Source organism: Scatophagus argus, chromosome 24, assembly GCF_020382885.2.
Source record: "Scatophagus argus isolate fScaArg1 chromosome 24, fScaArg1.pri, whole genome shotgun sequence".
Classification (NCBI taxonomy): Eukaryota; Metazoa; Chordata; class Actinopteri; family Scatophagidae; genus Scatophagus; species Scatophagus argus.
Genome location: NC_058516.1, coordinates 6244686 through 6263190, shown reverse-complemented (window position 1 = coordinate 6263190; position 18505 = coordinate 6244686). Strand labels below are relative to the sequence as shown.

The window sequence follows — 18505 nt, the reverse complement described above, 5'->3', positions numbered from 1 at the left end:
TGCATTCATTCACTGCTTTAGGACTGCCTGTCTCTTCTAAAAGGTATCAGTCACTGCTCAAGATCAGAGATGTTCTTTAGGTTTGCACAGCTGGCTGTTATCAATGCAGCTCTTCTCTTACGAGGCTCCTGTTCAGCCATCATCGAGATTCAAAGGTGCCAAAAAAACCAGATCCATTTGATCGCACGGCCCCCCTCCCTAACAGGGAGTCAGACTGTGAGTCATCCTCACTCCCATGCCCACCTCCCTCTGCAGAAAAACTTAAAACGAGCCTTTCCGGCATCACAGGAGGGTACCTTCAGAGAAACTCTTTTGCTTTTTTTATTTTTTTTTTTTGTTGTTGTCAGATTGGCGGTGCTTGTGGAGTGTTCACAGGCACTCAGGGATGGGCTGTCGTGTTAGCAGTGAGTGGCAGACCGACCGACTGACAGCCAGCGAGGTTGTCTCTGGAGGATTCCTACTGAGGAGGTGTCGCTGAGTGAACTATCAGGGACTGTGATGTGCATTAGGCTGTGCAAGAGACCTCTACAAAGACAGGGTTTTTTTAAGAGTAGGTGGGGGTGTTTTTTTTTTGTTTTTTTGTGGGTGACATTATTAGAGATTCATTAGCTGTCTACCTTTTTTTTCCTCCAGATTATTACTCATCAAAGGTTTTCATCTTCCTAGACAGTGATGGACAGGTTGAAATAACTCCTGCTTGTCTGGTTGATTTTATAACGGCACATACTGTACCAGCAGCATCATCTGATCATCATCTGGTTTTCTGCCTTTACAGCCAGGAAAATCCCTCACTGCTGCACTTGTTCTCTTTTCTCCACGGTGTATCGTGTTGGAGATGTAGTTTCCTGTGTGATTTTCTCTCAGCTATAATGCCACATCGTGTATAACGGCCGACGGAGACATCCAATTAGTAGCCAGTCAGGCTGTGTTAGCTTAGTTAAGAACACACACACACACACACACACACACATACACATATCACATGCATTGCAGATGTACAAAACACACACAGGCAGGGGATGCACGTGGAAAATGCACACAACCACTTGCTGTTTCCACATGAGTAGACTCAGAGTAGATGGGGGGATGGGAGACCTGGGATGTGAGGGGAGAGCGGGGATCATGGCTTCGGCAGTGGCGGGGGCAGCTATGGTGGTGGTGGTGTGGTGGCAATCTCACCCAATCATGTGTGCTGGGAATGACTTCATTAGGAGGCCCTGTAGAAGTCCGGTGCCTGGGAATTGCGTTTGTGCCGGGGATTGGAGGGAGGAATGAAGCGGAGGGAGCGTCAGGAATGAGTCCTGAATCCCTCTTTTATCTGGCGTGTGATGGAGAGATCCAAATCAACAGCTGTCAGTCAGGCAGTCAGGTGGGCCCCAGGGTGAAGGCCTCCGGCGGTGGGGGAGGATGGTGCTGAGGGTGGGATGGAAAGGGGTGATCTGGTGGAAGTCTGAAAGGGAAAGGAGGGGGCTGGAGCTGCTGAGGACAGGGGCTGACTGATGAGGTGAGCGTCAACCTTGGTTCCTCCACAGGTTTATCACGTCATCTGCTCGTTCGCACAGGTTGGTGTTTTGCATTGTGAAAATCCTCCACTTTTACTCCAGCTTACAAAGTCAAGAACACAATTTATTGTGTGAACAAAGAACTGTTCAAATTGTAATCCTCTTCCTGCAAGTCGGAGTAGGACTAACTAACTCAGTCTCCGAGTTAGGACTGGATTTAGTCTTAGTTTAACTTTTAACACATTTTCTAGGAGGGATTCTGTGATAAATATTACTCCTTCTCTCATGGCTTGGTTCTTCTTTTACATGATTTCGCTGGCTAAAGGCATATATTCCTCATTACTGTATACAAGCAGGACATCATGTAAATTGTATATTCCTCGTAGTCACGTCCGTGTAATAAAGCCACACAGCCTCTGCTTACCGAGGAGCAGAAGAGGGAGAGGGAGCGAGAGGGAGGTGAGTGTGTTTTAGCACCAGGAAGGTCACTCCAGATTGAGAAGTTTGTCAAAATGTGATGACATCAGCAGTCTGTAAACTGTTATTGGCCCTGGCTGAGTGTCGGCTGCGTCCAAACTGTATGAAATTACAAAAAAAGAGAGACGGAGAGAGAGAGAGAATGCACACACACACACACACACACACACACACACACATCCGGACTGAGTGCCACCGCTCTGCCAGAAATGATTGCCTCCGAGGTTTCTTTTTTCTTCTCCCATCTCCCCTTGTGCACCCATGCCTCTCCTCCTCCTCCTCCTCCTCCTCACCACCAACAACAACACAACTCATATATCCCCATCCCCCACCGCCTCTCTGCCTCGTTCTCACATGCGTGTACTGTAGAAGGCAGGCGGCCTGATATGTGTAAGCTTCCAGGAAAGAAGGAAGAGGCAGTGAAGGGGGGGCAGATCTGGATTTAATGACATTAAACACGGTTTTTATGCTCAATAAGAGGCCTATATTATGATTGATCCAAGACCGTCAACACTTTATCTGGACACAAATGGAACGGTCTGTCATTGAGTCTATTGAGTCATCAATATCCGCTGTAGTTATTTCTCTTTTTTTCCCCCTCCTGGATCGTTTACAGTGAGTAATCATCTGTCTGGTCGCTCGAGTCTCAGGGGCTTGATCGGATAGCACTTTTGAACACCGGCGGAAACCTGCCTGACAATCCAACAAGCCACTCACTAAAGATTGAGAGGACCCCATTATGTCGGCTGCCTGTGGCCATATCAGAAGACTTTTCTTCTCCCTGCTCTCGCTTCTACATAACACACAGCGGTAAATAAATCACAGCTCCGGCTCTGTTTATCGATCGGCCCCGCTGCGAGCTGCTTTTTTTCCCCCCTGAGCGTCTGCTCGTTGTTCTCCGCAGGATGAATTGTTGCTTTGTGTATTGAGGGGGGCGAGATTGTCAAAACACAGAGGTGTACAAAAAGGAGACTGAGAGAACAGGAACGCGCTCCGACTGCATGACCCACTGTGATGCTGCATAGTTAGCCTCGATTAGGCCCCACATTAATCGAAATAATTTCAATTAGTGGCAGCATTTGCGTTTGCTTTCCTGGAGGGCAGGCCTGTGTCCTGCTGGGACTACTCTATTCCTGCCATTGTTTCAGGCAAGATCAATTAGTTACAGAGAAGTAATTGAACCCATTCTGAATACTTATTTAACCAAGACATGCACACAGCTCAATTAAGAGAAAGCCCGGAAATTCAAGGAGATTTGCTCCCAAAAAGTGACAAAATCGTTGATTGCGCAACGTTAAAATTAGAACTAATTAAGCTTTTAAAATTAAATTAGTTAGATCTGATTGAGGAGGCTGTTAACATTAAAATACATTGGATCCTGCTGCTTGGGTAACTCAATTTTTTCCCCCAAAAAATACAAACTAATCATTAAAAGTTCACAAGCGAAATAAGCGAATTTGTCAGCTTAAAAGAGTTCATAAAAGCTTGAATCCACCATCCAAATGGCGTGTTTAATGAAATGGCATTGTGTTCAGACCTTCAATGCCACCGTGATTCTCTCTCCTTTTAGCTGTTTTTGTATTCTGACAGGGAATATCCATGTCCTCAGCTGCTAAATGCTTCACTGCGCTCCCCAGCTAGTCGCTAGCTGTGTCTGTCTGCCGTGTGGTGTGGAGCAGCTTGTGTTCACTGGGTTTTAGAGCTTCTTCCCTGCCTGCTGTGTGTGTAAACACCACTGATGAGAGCGATGAGAGTGAAAGGAAACGAATGCAGGCTGTAAAACCAACCAGAAAAATGCTCAAAAGCTCCACAGAGCTGAAGGGGGACTGCTGGTTACTTCACTGTGAGCAACACCTTTCACATTGCAAGTAACCGTCTGATCTGTTGCAAACATGTTTTAGAGCAGCTTTAAGTGACTTCCCTTAAGGCCAAAATGTAACAAAAAATTCATTCAGCGCCACTCTGTGATCACAAGTGGACAGCATATGTTTGCAGCTCAATAAGACCAACATGGTGATGAGTCTCCTCCAGTGATCTCAATTTTCAGTTAAATTTTCATTTAAATAACATCAACTAAATGGTTCTGAAGTGGGACCCACAGTATTTGGAGTAATCCAAGTAGCCTTTGAAATACGCGTATTATTCAGTGTGTCAGACATGCCGTTTTGTGCTTATATTTACCGACATTAATTAGCGAGCTGACAAAAGCATCTTTGATTTTGTTTTTTCCAATTTTAGTGACTTACAAATGTTGAAAGCTGAGCTAAGCCGAGCCCATCCAGTGTGTTCTTTACATGTGATGTCAATGCAGTTAGGAGTGAAGCCTTTTATGAAGCTTAAACACTATTTTCCCTAACCTCAGCCATGCTGCAGTTGCCATTCACTGGAATCACAGAATATGATCTTCACAATCTTCCAGTATTGACATTCTTGAGCCTAAGCACAGAAGGTATTTGAAAAGACTCAGATTTGATAAGTGGAGTCAATACCAAATTCATATTTGATAAAATGCGATCAAGACCCAACCTTACTAATGCTGTTCATCTGTGAAAGGGTTAAGTAAGGTGGGTTCCTGAGGCAGAAAACGTCCTGTGACTAGCAATCAGCACTAATAAGATCCATCTTCTCTTAAAAGACTCAGTGAAAAGCCCTAAATCCATTCCGAACACATTCAAAGGGGAGATAGGAGAAGGAGCCATGTGCTGTGATGTTTTCACCCCCCCTCGTTCTACCTCTTCCCCCTCCCCACTTTCACTTCATTATCATTCCCAGGTTATCCCAGCAGCCAAGTGAGTCTGGAACACAAATGAATTAAGGGAGAATTAAGGAACCTGTGCAAAGTGAAGCCTTTCCAAATCTCAGCACAGATGAAAGGTGGGCCTGCTCATACACGTGCACACACACTGCAACACCTGCGTTCACACTTATCCCCTACACACACACACACACACACACACACACACACACAAAACATGTGCACTATGTAGCAGATATGTGTCTGTACATTTGTGGATGTCAGTGAGTGTTTGTTGGGAGTGTTTGTCCTCACCTTGCTTCTGGGCCTGGTGCCAAGCACAACTTCCTGCAGTCCTCAGCCAAGGCAACACAATGGCACTTAACGTAGCCCACCACCTCTCCCAGCATATTATATCAGTTGGGTGAAAAAGTTGTTCAAAGAGAGGACAAAGAAGCACACATTTCATCCTACAGAAACATACACAGGTACCGCATACACACATACACCAATGCTGAGTGTGTGAACTGAACACGATGTGTTAAAATGCAAATGATGTACTCTATAAGAGGAAAGTGGAGGATATAGTGTAGATTCCCCCTCCATATGTGATGTGGAGGACACAGCAGAGAAGTTTGACATTGAAATGGTTCAGTGGAATGAGAAAATGTGACTTTCCCTCCTTTGACCTCAGTTTCATTCCCAGCTAATATGACTGATGCATTTTCTCTCTGAGCAAAGTTTTCATGAACACATGATTGACTTGCCCAAATTCAACATGTTTAAACCCGCTGCTTAAAATAGTTTGGTATGTTTACAGCCATAGATATCTGTAAGGACATAGCCTCAATATTTCTTATACTGTGAGGGTTTTAATGATCTAATAGAGGCTTTACAATACACACACAAAATATATTGAGATATTTTGTATGGTCAGAGACTACCGAAGCAAATACATGTGCTTTAAGCTGGTATAATTTATTTATGTTTCTATGCCAAGCCTGCTCGCTTTAGCATTGCATTTAGCTTACAGGGAGCAGTCCAGCTGCTGACAAGAAAGCAGACAAGTTTATTGCTCAAAATGTCAAGGTATAATTTTAAAAAGGTTTTGAGAAACTTCAGACAATTAAAATAAAATTTCAATGCAGAGAAATTCAATTCAGTCCACTCTCAGCGTGCCAGAGCTTGTGCTCAGTTTGCATGACACGCACAACACCTCCCTTGCTGTTTAACAGTTTCAGCACTGGAATACATGTGACGCCCGGTTGTCAGGAGACCCAGGCTGAGCAGCCACCTCTCTCACATCTTTACCCTGCTCAGTAGGAATCAAAGGCAGGGAGAACAGAGACAGGGATGAGGGGGGGAAGAGCCTCGGCTGTGACGTTTAAAGCTCCACTGTTTGGAATTTGAAGAGCTGAACACGAGAAGTTGTTTTTTTTCGCCCTCTTGCTTCTGTCCTGAGATGTTCTATCTCTCTGTATTTCTACATTCAACGTGGATTACAGTTCAGCTCCCCGGGTTTCCTTTTGTTTTGATATAATATAATCTGTCCTAATCCCGTGTTATTTCTCCAGTCGTTATGATCTCATCTCCTAATCATACAATTGTCTGTGGAAGGTCTGGAAAAGCTGTTTCATTGATTGTGCAGGAATGCGGATTGATCCGGCTAAATTTGCATGGGAATCCATTCGGTTTGAGCTGAAAGATCATAATCGATCAGATGGGATAAAGCCTGCATCTAGCCTGCTTGTCTTTCAAAGGTTAAGGTGAAAATTAATTTGCTTGTTCGTTAGTTACATTTCAGTCCTGTAATTAAGTCTTGCAAATGATTAAAATGTAAAACAATGGAGCAATGAATGTGACTTTGATTGCTTGGGTTTTTTTATTCGATAACATGATCTGTGGGCGTGATGACCATGCTTACAGAATCCTAATGAAGGTGAGTGAGCTGTCGATGTCTTACAGAAACCCTCTTTTTGGTGTAGTTGCTGTTTTTCTCAAAGACCTCATTGTTTTCATTTCTCCTTGACAGCAACTATTGGAAGTAAGATTCATATTTTATCTCAGGGAAGAAAATGTTTTTGAAGAGTTGCATTTTAATGGAAAGGGAATAAAATAAATTTAGAAGACTTTTTAAATTCCCCCAAAGCCACATGGTAATTGTTTGCATGAAATTACAACTAATTGTTGCCTTATCTCCTTTGGATTTTAGGGTACTTTAGCAGCCTGGTGTTTAAAAAGACTGGATCCTGCTGCTTTCCTTCTAATTATATACATTTATATACTTTGCATTAAATATTGAAAGAGCAGAAGTGAATTGAGAGGGTTTGCTTTACTTTATTCGAAATTCACTAAGATCACATCGATAACATTTTTTATTGGGTCTGTTAAATACACAGGTTTAGTCAGCAGGCTGTTGCTTAAATTAGCATAAAGATGGGAATGGGAACTGGGAACAGCTATTGTGCTTCTGTCAAATGTGCAAATATGCAACCAGCACTTCAAATTTTTTACCAGCTGACCATATTATCTTATTTGTTTAACATGTACACAAACTGACAAGTGTGTAAAGTGGGCAGATTTTATTTTCTTTTTTATTTTGTTATTTTTTTGTTAACATAGATAAACAAAAGAAAAAGAAAAATTAGAAGAAAAACAATGAAACAAGACGACTTAACACTTATTTATGTTCAAAAGGAGTGGGAAGAAACCAAAGCTTTCCTTTGACTTTGGACAAAGCTAGGCTAGCTGTTGTGTAGCTAACCAGCTTCTTAGCTGAAGCTTCACGTTTAGCTTACACATATGAGAGTCAGGTGTGTCTCCCATATCTCACACACTCTTTCACCTTCAGTCTAAGGCCAAAACTGCGACAACAACAACCAAATAGGCTAATGTATTAAGGCTAAAGTCTAGACCAAGTGAACATTGGTTACGCAGCTAACCCCAGGCTCTGGGTACGGGATCTTAAAGCACTCTTTGATTGGTCCGCTTGTCTTTGACGTCAGTTACGCGCCAGGCGTTTAATTAGTTGAACACCTGTCTGCAGATGTGCGACGGTCGGGCCGGTGGCTTGTGGACCGTGTTGGGGAACAAGACCAACGGAGCAAGTGCTCAAGAAAAGGGGGGCGATTTCGTACCTGACGTAATGTGTTGTGGTCAGAACCTTTCACCCCAAAACAAGTCAACCATGCGCGTCAGACACGTTCACAAGTTCACAAGTGAAAATGTCAACAAGGAAGAACACAGCTAGCTTCGGGCTAGCAGCTCAGCTCAGTGAGGTAAATGAAGACAAACGTATTCAGTCTGTTGGAGCATTTTGACTTTGGACATTTCATGTGTGCTACAGTGGGTTTCATCTCATTTCAGACTGACGGCTCCACGTTGTAAACATCACTGGTGAGTTCTCTCATGTTCATTATTTGCGATGACATTGGCTCTTCATGGATGCTTGCTAGCTTGTCTTTTCAAAAAGTGCGTGTTTGTTGTTGCTTGTGTTGCAGACCGCCGTGTCTGCTTGGTTATTGAAATCATATTAATGGAAGGCCGCTCATTGTTTGTATGCTTTTAGTTTGTTGTTGTTGTAGTTGGGTTGGGTTGTTGTTGTTGTTGTTGGGTTAATTGTTGTGTGTTAGCATGCGACTGTGCGGTTTCTTAGGCATTCAACATCACTGAATGTCAAGCTGTGTTCATTTGCCTTCTGTCTTTGCTACTTTAGTCTGTTTATTTTGTGTCCTTTTTGATCAGACTGAGGTTTGGTGAAAGCATTGGTAAGTCCATGGTGCTGATCATGGCTCTGAAACAGGCCATCAGCAGTTGTGCTGCTTCTCGTCGGTAGGTGGCAGCAGCGGGTTTGGGTGCTTGAGTAACGCATAATGTTGCGGTATGGGCGGTGCAGACTGACTGTCATAACGCGTCAGGTGAGTGCGGGTAGTAAGAACTCCGGATATGACAGCTAACCTGGCATAAACCACGTGACCACGAGAATCTGCGTGCCCTTTCTTGGATCATTGTCTGATATTGTGAAATTGTGATTATTTCCCTGGATTTAAATCCTCAGGTTTGTGGTAGATTATCAGTAGTTAATTAATATTAACTCTTTAAATGACTTGACTGAGGTGGTCCAGGCTCCATGGTGCATTTTTCCAATTGTCACGTGAGGGTGAAAGTGAGAGGTTGGAGAGGTGTTTGTGGTATCGACTGCAGAGCAAACACCATACATATGTGAGGAAGTTCTCTACCGATGAGGATCTGTGTGTGTGTGTGTGTGTGTGTGCGCACAAACTCGAAGCCTTCTGGACAGGGCCGAGGGTGAAGGGGAGTGCTAACACACTCTCCTTGTCAGCGGCAAGGGTAATTACTCCTGGCTGAAATTACTCAACATTTGTTTATAAGCTCCCCTGAGCACACTGTAAATAGATTGTCTGCTCAAGTCCAATGCCATTGAAGCCCTGCTGTCCCCCCCACACACACACAGACTTTATATTCACTTCAATGCCATCTTTACCCGATCTCACGCATTGAACCAGAATCTTTTTATGCATTTCCCTTTTCTGTAATGAGTTATGTTAACGACCTTGTCGTAGATAAGTGTTGTAGCACTCGTGTCCTGTTGAGTGACTTCCTTATTTTCAGTACAGTATTTCAGTGGTATTTTCATCCTCATGTAAGTTTGCATGTGGTTGAGTTGAATCTGTTAATCCAGCCCAGTATTGATCTCTGCTTTTCCGCCCTTTTCACGGCTACACTCTCCACCCTCCCCATCTCCCCCATCTCTCCAATCTCTCCATCCCTCCCTCTTTCTATACCAACAATAGCTGAGATCTTTTTAGCATGTATATGAAGAGAGGAGGGTGAAAAAAATGAAAGCACTCCAAGTCAAGGTCCATCCATGTAGTTATTGTATGAGATGGTTCCTGTCAAAGATGACAGTTTGAAACACTTGACCCACAAAAATGAATTCTTGGCCAGGGCCAAGTGACAGCCCAAAGTAATTCATTCTTTTGAAATGTTTAGGGAGATGGAGAGAGATGTGAGGAGAAGGGGAGTGACATGGAGCCCGATAGAGCAAGACACAGATGGAGAGGAAGGGGAGGAATGAAGATGAGAGTAACAAAGAGTGTGGCAAAGAGTGGCAAAAACGGGATGGGTGTTTGAATGAGATAAATGAAATAAGCCAAAGCATCATTAATTTAGGTGGAAGCTTGATATCTTTATTCTTAGTGTTTTATCATTAAGTCGTGTATTTAGTAATCGTTTGTATGATCCTCTTGCCTGTTTAAAAAAACAAAAATGCTACCTGAAAACATCAAGTCTGAGTTTTGGCATTAACAATAGTTTACACTTGCTTCTGTAGAAATGGGAAGCGGCTATTATATCTGAAATCGAGTAGCTGTTGTTTCAAAAATTGCAAAGAATTTTGTCAATAATTGTTTTTAAAATGGCGTGTGTGCAGCGCAAGAAAGAAAACTTGGAGGGGGGGGGCGTAAAGGAAAGAGGAAGTTAGAAAGAAAGTGAGCATGAATTTAGTGTCAAAACAAAGGTGATGCAAGGAGGAAAGAAGGAGGGAAATATATTACAAGAAATCTTACTCAGTTCCAAGGTGGAAGTAGTTAAAAATGTGTTAAAAATAAGAAGCTGCTGTTGTCTACTCCTGTCTGAGATCAAGGACTCTTTGTTTGAAAAATCAGTGAGAATTTTGATGGTTAATATGGAGCGAAGGAACGAAGATGAGACAAACACAGCGAGGAAGTTAAAGACAGTGGCAACAGCGGAAGTGACCCTGGAACGATCGAATGAGATAAACAAATTAAAAGAAATCAAGGGATCTTATTAATCCACAAGAGCTCTGAGGTGGAAAGTGTGATTCTGTTTACTATAAGTGATTTGCTAATGATGATTTTGATTGTATTCTTTTGTACACAAACCTCCCAGCATATGTTGTTGTTATTGCAAGCTGCCATCCGGGCTAATTTGTCTTAATTACACTGAGTGTGGTTGCTGCCTACTACCGCCGTCCACCGAGAGAGACAGACACGTTAGATAGAGTGGAGGGCGGGGAGCGCAACATCTGTCTGCTGAAGAGTCAAAGCACACACACACACATTCATAATTTCAGAAACACATGCTCGCAAACACTCAAATATGAACACACTCACACAGGCGTCTACAGTGAAATACAAACACACGCACACCTCTCTAATAAAACCTTGGTCCAGACACCTCGCCACCACCATCCCTTAGCCCTTACCTCCCATGTCCTGCTAATGGCGGCCACCACAGAGGTGACTGTGTGCAAATAGGGCCGTAGCGCCGATGGCCATCCATCACAAGGCCCCGGAGCAACATTACACCACTCTAATGGCCCACTCTGGCCTTCCTTATGATATTAATCCACCGCCTCACAGCACTGATTTCATTTGTAAAGTGGTGGGGGGAGACAAACTGTTCGTTTTTTTTTTTTTTCCACGGGGTGTTAACGGATGTAGTCGCTGTGATGCGGACACCTCCGCTTGCACATGAAAACACACACACATGCTGTATGTGCCTTGCCGCTCACCTTGGTCTCCAGCATATGCAGGTACACACATACATACACAGAGATATAAAAAATAGATCAGCAGATGCCCACACTCTCACAGACTTTCTCCTGCAGCCCCTCAACCTGCCATTACAGGCAGTCTAATTATATGAACTAACTACAACAGGCTGCATACATCTCAAACAATCTCAGCAAGGTGGCAAAACAGAATTATGAGCATGAGAGAGTTTTCTTTTTAAGCTGTAAAAGAAAGTATCAAGACAACAACTAAATTGCTCAGCGTACCGTAGAGACTGCAGGGTTCATCAATCCTCAAACACATTTTTTACTTTGAACATCTTTGAGATGTTTGCTGGTAAATTCAGACTCATGCAGGCAGTGCAGCTTGGAGGACACGGTAACCTGCACTTAACACTTTACATTTCAGCGGTTTCTGTTTCTCTGCAAAGTAGACCACTGCAGCAAAATACAGGATGTTCTGTCTGCACATTTGTCACCTGAGCAACAGAGGAGGTGACACTGGAACCCGGCAGCCAGAAATATTGACTGTTATTGTCAGGTTTTTGTGTTATTATCCAGCAAGTGCTTTCATGATGAAGTGTTGTTTTTGAACTCACTGGTCTGCTGTTTTTCATTTAAGAATCAGTTATGGTGATTACTTACTGAGTAAGCTGAGTGTGTACATGTTGCTTCTGAATTACAAACATGCGATATCAACCAAACGAAGACACGCCTCACCATTGTACATGCTGGTGATGCGAATTATGTTTGCATTGAAAAAACAGTTCACAATGAACTGTTCACAATTTTACAACAGCTTTATATGTATCATATGTATTTACTTTTATGAAATGACGTGTGTCAGCCCTATGGTCTGCTCAGGTTGGCTTGTTGTCTTGCAGGTAATTGGTTTTGGCAGGACTGTCAAATTATTGTGATAGGGACCTCCTCCAGTCACTATGCCCCTTGCCAGCAGCAACTACATTGCTTTGTGGGATTACAGGTTATGTTAGAAAACACATGATCAGGGCTGAAGTTTACACTGTGAGGAAGCCAAGATGCTCCCATAATCAGAGTTCAGAGTAGCAACAGATGTGATACTCTTGGATGTTTACACTCCAGCAGTACCAGCCAATACTTGTGTTAGATCAAGGTATGTTTGCCAAACTTGTCTGCTGTTGGGTCATACCGTGGTATTTTAGCATTATTTTTGGCATTGTATCATGTACTGGCTATCATGTTCCTGTCAAAACCTCTACTGATTTTTACCCATCTTTGTCAGGTGGTGATGAGTACTACTGCATTTTGCAAATGTCCTATAAAGCCTTCTCAGGCTCCTGAAGAAGTGAAGTCTGATAAATTGATGTCATTTGTCTGTACTGGTTTGGGCTGAATATTAAAAGCGTGAAAATGAATCAAAATCTGGAGGTTTGCAGTTAGAAGGAAGGGGGCTTGGCAGACCTCTGTCGCCCACTCCTCATCTCTGCTTTGGGCTAGCAGCTCTAGGCTCCAATAGCCTACAGTCATGTTGCATTGTGGTTAATGTAGGCACTCAGTTTTGTTAAGGAATTTAAATATGTGAAATAAAAACTCAGCAGCTCTGGTTAGCTGCATTGATTATGATCCTTTTTAGCAACTGTCCATTGTGAGTCTGACGATGTTAGTGCAGTGTTAAATCAGTGGACTGCACTGATCAGAGCTTTTTAAAGCAGTCTTTTCAGTGTCAGAGACAGAATTTTCATCCAACCCTGGCTAAAAATGGGAAAATGTTTGCTCTGAAATCAAGGACTCGTTGTTTCAAAAATGGCAAATGTTAAAAATCTGCCACTAATCAGGGGTTTAGTGAACTTTTTTAGGATTATGAAATGTCAAATGTCTTTCAGTTCCAAGGTCAGCGTGAGGTGTTTGTACGTTTCAAGTACATGGGAGGTAGCCGGACAGAAGAATTTCCTGCACTAAGAGATGTGTTTAAAAATGGCTCCTGGGGGAAGTTGTAGTCGCAGAAAACCAGAGCTCAGTCTGTAAGCACTGCACCCATCAGTGCATATTGAAACCAGTTACTAAGCTTGCAGGCAGCGGATGGGGTGGGTGGGTGGGTGGTGGTCTGGTGACCTGGGGAGCAGATGGTGTTCTGAGAGGAAGGTCTGCTGGATGGACGTCAGAGCCCAAGACGTTCTTTGTTGTTTTTTATTTTTTAATTTTTAACAGACCACCGCTGGTACAGGCAAGGCGTACATAGATACAGACACCTACTGTACAGTCGTCCCCCCCCCCCCCACACACACACACACACGCGCACACACACACACACACACACACAGACCATATGAATGTCAAAAGCTAACAGTGTCAACCTAAAAGGACACCGAGAAGCCAGCCTTCACGTTTTCCTCAAATACCATCGTACATTTTGCAAAGGAAACATTTTCTGATTCGACCCTGACACACATGAACCAGGATATTGTCCCTTCTGGTGTGTTTGTCCCTGATGCACACACACACACACACTCATATTCAAGCTCACTCCCACCACCGAAACATGAATGCCTTTAAAACCGCGACAGCAACCCTGTCGACTGCAGCACGGCCCTTTCATCAAACATTAAATACATCGCCACACTATAGTCTTGGCTGTCCATTCCTGCTCCTCCTCGCGCTGTGTTAAATTATAAAAAAAAAAGCAGTCTGTCCTATGTAAAAATTTCATCGCTTGCTGCAGATGAACAGAGCAGTTGCAGACAAGCGGAGGAGTGGAAATGAGGAGAGCAGAGGAGCAGTGATGTCTGGCGCTGAACGTGTTGAGCCAGAGGTCAGCCCAACTCCGGCAAAACCCAGAAACAATAACACACAAAGATGCACGCACGCACACACACGCACACACACTCGGACTCACATTGTGTGCTTGTAAATTGTTCTATTCACTTACTGAAAAACACTGGAATTTGAATAACCCCCGGTCATGAAAACAAACTTTGTGAATACTGAAAGATTTTGATGCCTTTTATTAAGGATTGACTATGCTTTGAGTTCATCTGAATCGTCTTGTATGATGTCCATGAAACTTCTAATATGTTGTGAATACTAATGGCTCAGTGGGCAGTGTGTGATAAGTGATGAAACATCTTTGAATGCTGCGCTGTCCTTGGCTGACTGTTGGGTGCTGTTTCATTATGGTTATTCACTGTACTTTGAAAATTTGCAAAACCTGGCAGGTATCAACAGCCTCAAAGCGGTGTCTTTAAGCACTCCTGTGTTCTTTGCAGCCCTTGAACTTAAAAACGGAGTGGATTGAAGACACATAAGAGACTGAAGCGATATTGGTGAGCAAAGAAAATTAATATAAAAGTGAAACACTTAAAATACAAAACTCCGTTGCCAGAGGTAAAATAGCTGTCAGGGATGGCCTTCTAGCCTAATGACAGACTGGGCTCATCATGAGAGGGAGACAGTGACAAACAAAGCTGCGGACAATATTTCTATAGATATACTCTAATGAAAAGATTAAAGGAAGAAATAAATAAAGGCAGAACAAGGAGAGGAGACGGCACTTTACCGTACCATGTTACATGAAAGGCTACAACCATAACCAAAGACGGCAGTGACAAGTGGAGGGAGGATGGGCGGGAAAAAAAGAGATTAGGTAGAAACAGTGAAGGAAATTAAAAGTTGGACTGTACTATTGAAATCGGAGAAACCCTCTGCAGAGGGGCCAGGAGGGCAAACCAAATATTCCTTGACTTAACGTCTAATTCCGAATTTGAATATTAGCCAGTGAGGTTTTAAATGTAAATATGCCATTATGCTGTCATTACAGTGTTCACATCCGCAGGCTCACGGGTCAGCCCAGCCACTGTTAATTTTGCAGGCAAAAGCTTTTTTTCCCCCTCCCCACGCTCTTGAAATGTTAATAACTTTCTATTAGTTAATGTAGCGTGACTAAAATTCCGATTAGATATAATTCATTTTAATATCTGTGACTGGCCGGCCTGATCATTTTCCGCCGCGTTCTCCCTGCCGCATTACACGATCCTAAATTGGACTCATTTACATTGGCTGGTTAAATCAAGGCCTTCTCTTGCAATTTAGCTGTCATCAAATCAATTTTGTAATTTTCTTTGCTCTTTGAGGTACGACTGTTTCCGAATTGAATAATACCAGCCATCACATTTAATTAGCCGTTATAGCGTGTGTCAGAACAGGAGGGGAAGCGGCAACATCTCAAATGCAACGAGACAGCATCGGCAGCCGCGACTTAGACACATTAGGTACGATATTGCGTCAGACAAGCGTTATTTTCCCTTCATTTAGGTTTTAAGCAGCAAACTTATGCTTAATTATGCATCATTTGTTGCTTTTTCTCAGCTAGGATTTGTGTTTTTGAAAAGTGAAGCCACTAGAACATCATGGGCTTTTGAAAAGTTGACCTTCAGTATTTCAGTCTGTATTATTTCTTTATCAAAGTTGAAGCTTGCAACATCTCATCCTCTCTGGTTCCATGAAAGAACAACACACGGCACAGTGGGCATGCTGGGAGTTTCGGTGGGACCACTGTGGGTTAGGCAGGCGCTGGAGTGGAGCTCCCATGTGGCTTTGCTCAATGGTGACTGAACCATAAGAACCGAGGGACAGAGGGCTGCACACCACAGGGACTCTGGGATAGCTCAACCTTCTCTGGGAGGACCGCTGCCTTGGGTAAGTGGTGATGTCGCTCCAGATCAGAGGACAGCAAGGCTCTCGAGGGGAGGAGGAGCAGGGTGGGGCGGCAGGAGTTGGAAGGGGAGGCGGAGGGGGGCAGAGATGAGGGTCGGCCGAGGTATTGAGGACTGGGGATACAAGGGCAGATCACAGTGGGAATAGCAGTGAATAGGTTGGTTTTTCTTTGACTGGAGCCAGTGTTGTAACTGTGCGCCGGAAGATAATAGAGTACAGATTGATACTCAGGAGTTTTTTTTAATGGAGTATTATGAATGTTTGACTGATGCAGTAACAGTTGAATGCTGCACTGACTTGTTCAGCCTCTGATGTAAGATTTAGTTTTTGAATGTCATCAAATATTTCCTTTGATGCTACAACAGTAAGATTTATAAAGCGACCGCAGATGGACGAAATAATGAAAACACCTGCCTATGGTGAAGTCAGGACCTTGGTTAGGATCAGGCCCATTGTTTTTAACTCTCACATGAACTTCAGTAACCTAACCCTTTTACAGAAAGCCCACGTTACAAGCTGGGGGTGGAGAGTTTGACATGTGGGCATTTACCACTGAGGGAAGGTCCAGGGAAACATACCAGTGAGTTGCATTGTGGGAAATGTAGGAGTGCTTCTGACCTACAGAAGGGTCTAAAATTCAGGATAATTTGACCTTATTCTCTTTCTTGTGAGTCCTTCAAGACTCCTTCAACTGCCTTTTAAATATGACTTTGAAGCCAACATATAAATAAAGAGGAGCCTGATTGACATTTTAATGTAGTTTAGTTGTGTGCCCTGAAGTTTATTCAATCAATGTAATAGATTACCAGAAAAGTAAACAAACAGAGGGAAAGGAAATGAATAAACACTGATGAATCTCGATTATAAGTTATGGTTAAAACCCAAATCTCACTATATACGGGTTTCATTTACAAAGTAAGAGTTTCTTTCTCTGGTTGTGTTTTAATTCGGGTTGCTTTGTGAATCATGATGAAATATGACTTACAGAAAGTATGTTGGAGCAGAGAGACTTTCTGGTTTCTGGTCAAAATTCTCAGTAATTCTGGTTACGATCCGTCACCAGTTTATCGTGATTGTGATGTTGCTGTAGAAACCCTTGAACTGTTGGGGCATAAATGTATCCTGTCTCTCTTCTATACAGCATTTGAAGTCATAATATTTCATTTTTGAAAGAAAAATAACCTTCCCCTTACAAAGCTATAAAATCCATGCTCGCTCAGTTCAGTACATTCAGGAGTTTAGTTGCTGCAGTCTGATAGGACCTGTAGCTTTTGCTGGCTGAAGTGGCTAACATGAGATCTTGCCATATAACTGAAGTTACAGAGTCAGTTTACTTGATGACAGTTGTCTGTGCAGCACTGTGCTTTGTCACGTTTCAAACATCTCGTCAAAATTGAAACAATACTTTATGTCTGCAGGGGCCATTGTTGTTTTCCTGCTTGTGAGCGCATTCCAGTCTTTCTTTGTACACCTCGGTGTCTTCAAAGTAACTGACTCGAGTGATTTTGGACAATACTTTCTGTATATCGACTTCTTGAAGCAAGCGCTTGACATATTTTGAATATTTTTGACATTAGAAACACATAAAATGCATTTGCCTGTGAATATGTCTTAATGATCATATTCATATGGGCATTAAAGGACCTGAGAACTTCAGTGACTGGCATTAAACTTTATTTAAACTACGTCAAAGCCTGTTGAAATGGTGTTCCAGTTATTTTGACTGTCTCCATAAGCTTTTTGAATAGTATGCACCTTTGCTCGTTGAAGCACTTGGGGATTTGCTATCTAAATCTCCCTTCACTGAGATGCATATCAAAGCTACAAATGTCAGAGGAGATAGCAACATTGCAGCAGTGATAATCCACTGGCTGTTGTAGTCTTATGCAAGAGTGTCTGCGGGTCTGAGTGAATATTCTCACGTCTTACAAGTTTGAATATGACTGTTGTGGAAATGATCAAGATTCCAATTCTCTGACGTGTGTACAGTATGTGTGTGGGATATTACATATAATAAAGAACAAATGAAGCCAAAACCTGCTTTTGAAGGCTTTCCAGCTCATAAAATAATGTACAAACCCCTCATTTAATCAGGAACATAGGCAGCTGATAGAACTAAACTCTCAGTCCCTTCATCTTTTTTTTGTGACACCCCCCCCCCCCCAAATGTCTCTCTTCCCGTCAGCGTTGCATAGAGAGCGGCTGATGTTTTAATCATGGCCGCAGGGCTCATTGTGATGTGCAGCCACCTCTGGGGTCGCTAATTGTCTCAGGCCAGGCTGGCTCTGCTGATCACCCTGCGTCTGGAATGGCTAATGACTCACAGCGAGGTAGAGAGACAGAGATGCTTCACATATAGAGCTCTGGCTGTTTGTGTGTGTGTGTTTGAGTGCAGTCATTCATGCCTATGCATGTGAGCACATAATGGCACATAGAATTAACTGCACACAGAGCTTGATTACCGCCACTCTGAAATCAAGGCCAACTCATCACCACTAACTTTCCTGCTGCCGACTGTCATTTTAAAAAAAACAAAAAACAAAC

The 18505-nt window shown here is 43.0% G+C and overlaps 1 protein-coding gene across 2 annotated transcripts in view; it reads left to right on the top strand.

Annotated features, from left to right (window-relative positions):
- The first annotated feature begins 7672 nt into the window (after positions 1-7672).
- LOC124055322 (potassium voltage-gated channel subfamily H member 7-like) overlaps positions 7673-18505 on the top strand; it is a 78042-nt gene continuing 67209 nt past the window's right edge. Inside the window, exons 1-2 of one of the 2 annotated variants that reach the window (XM_046382031.1) lie at positions 7673-7991; positions 8080-8109. The gene's annotated coding sequence lies outside the window, so the exon portion shown is untranslated. The remainder of the gene's footprint in view (positions 7992-8079; positions 8110-18505) is intronic. The other variant, XM_046382034.1, reaches the window with a different exon arrangement.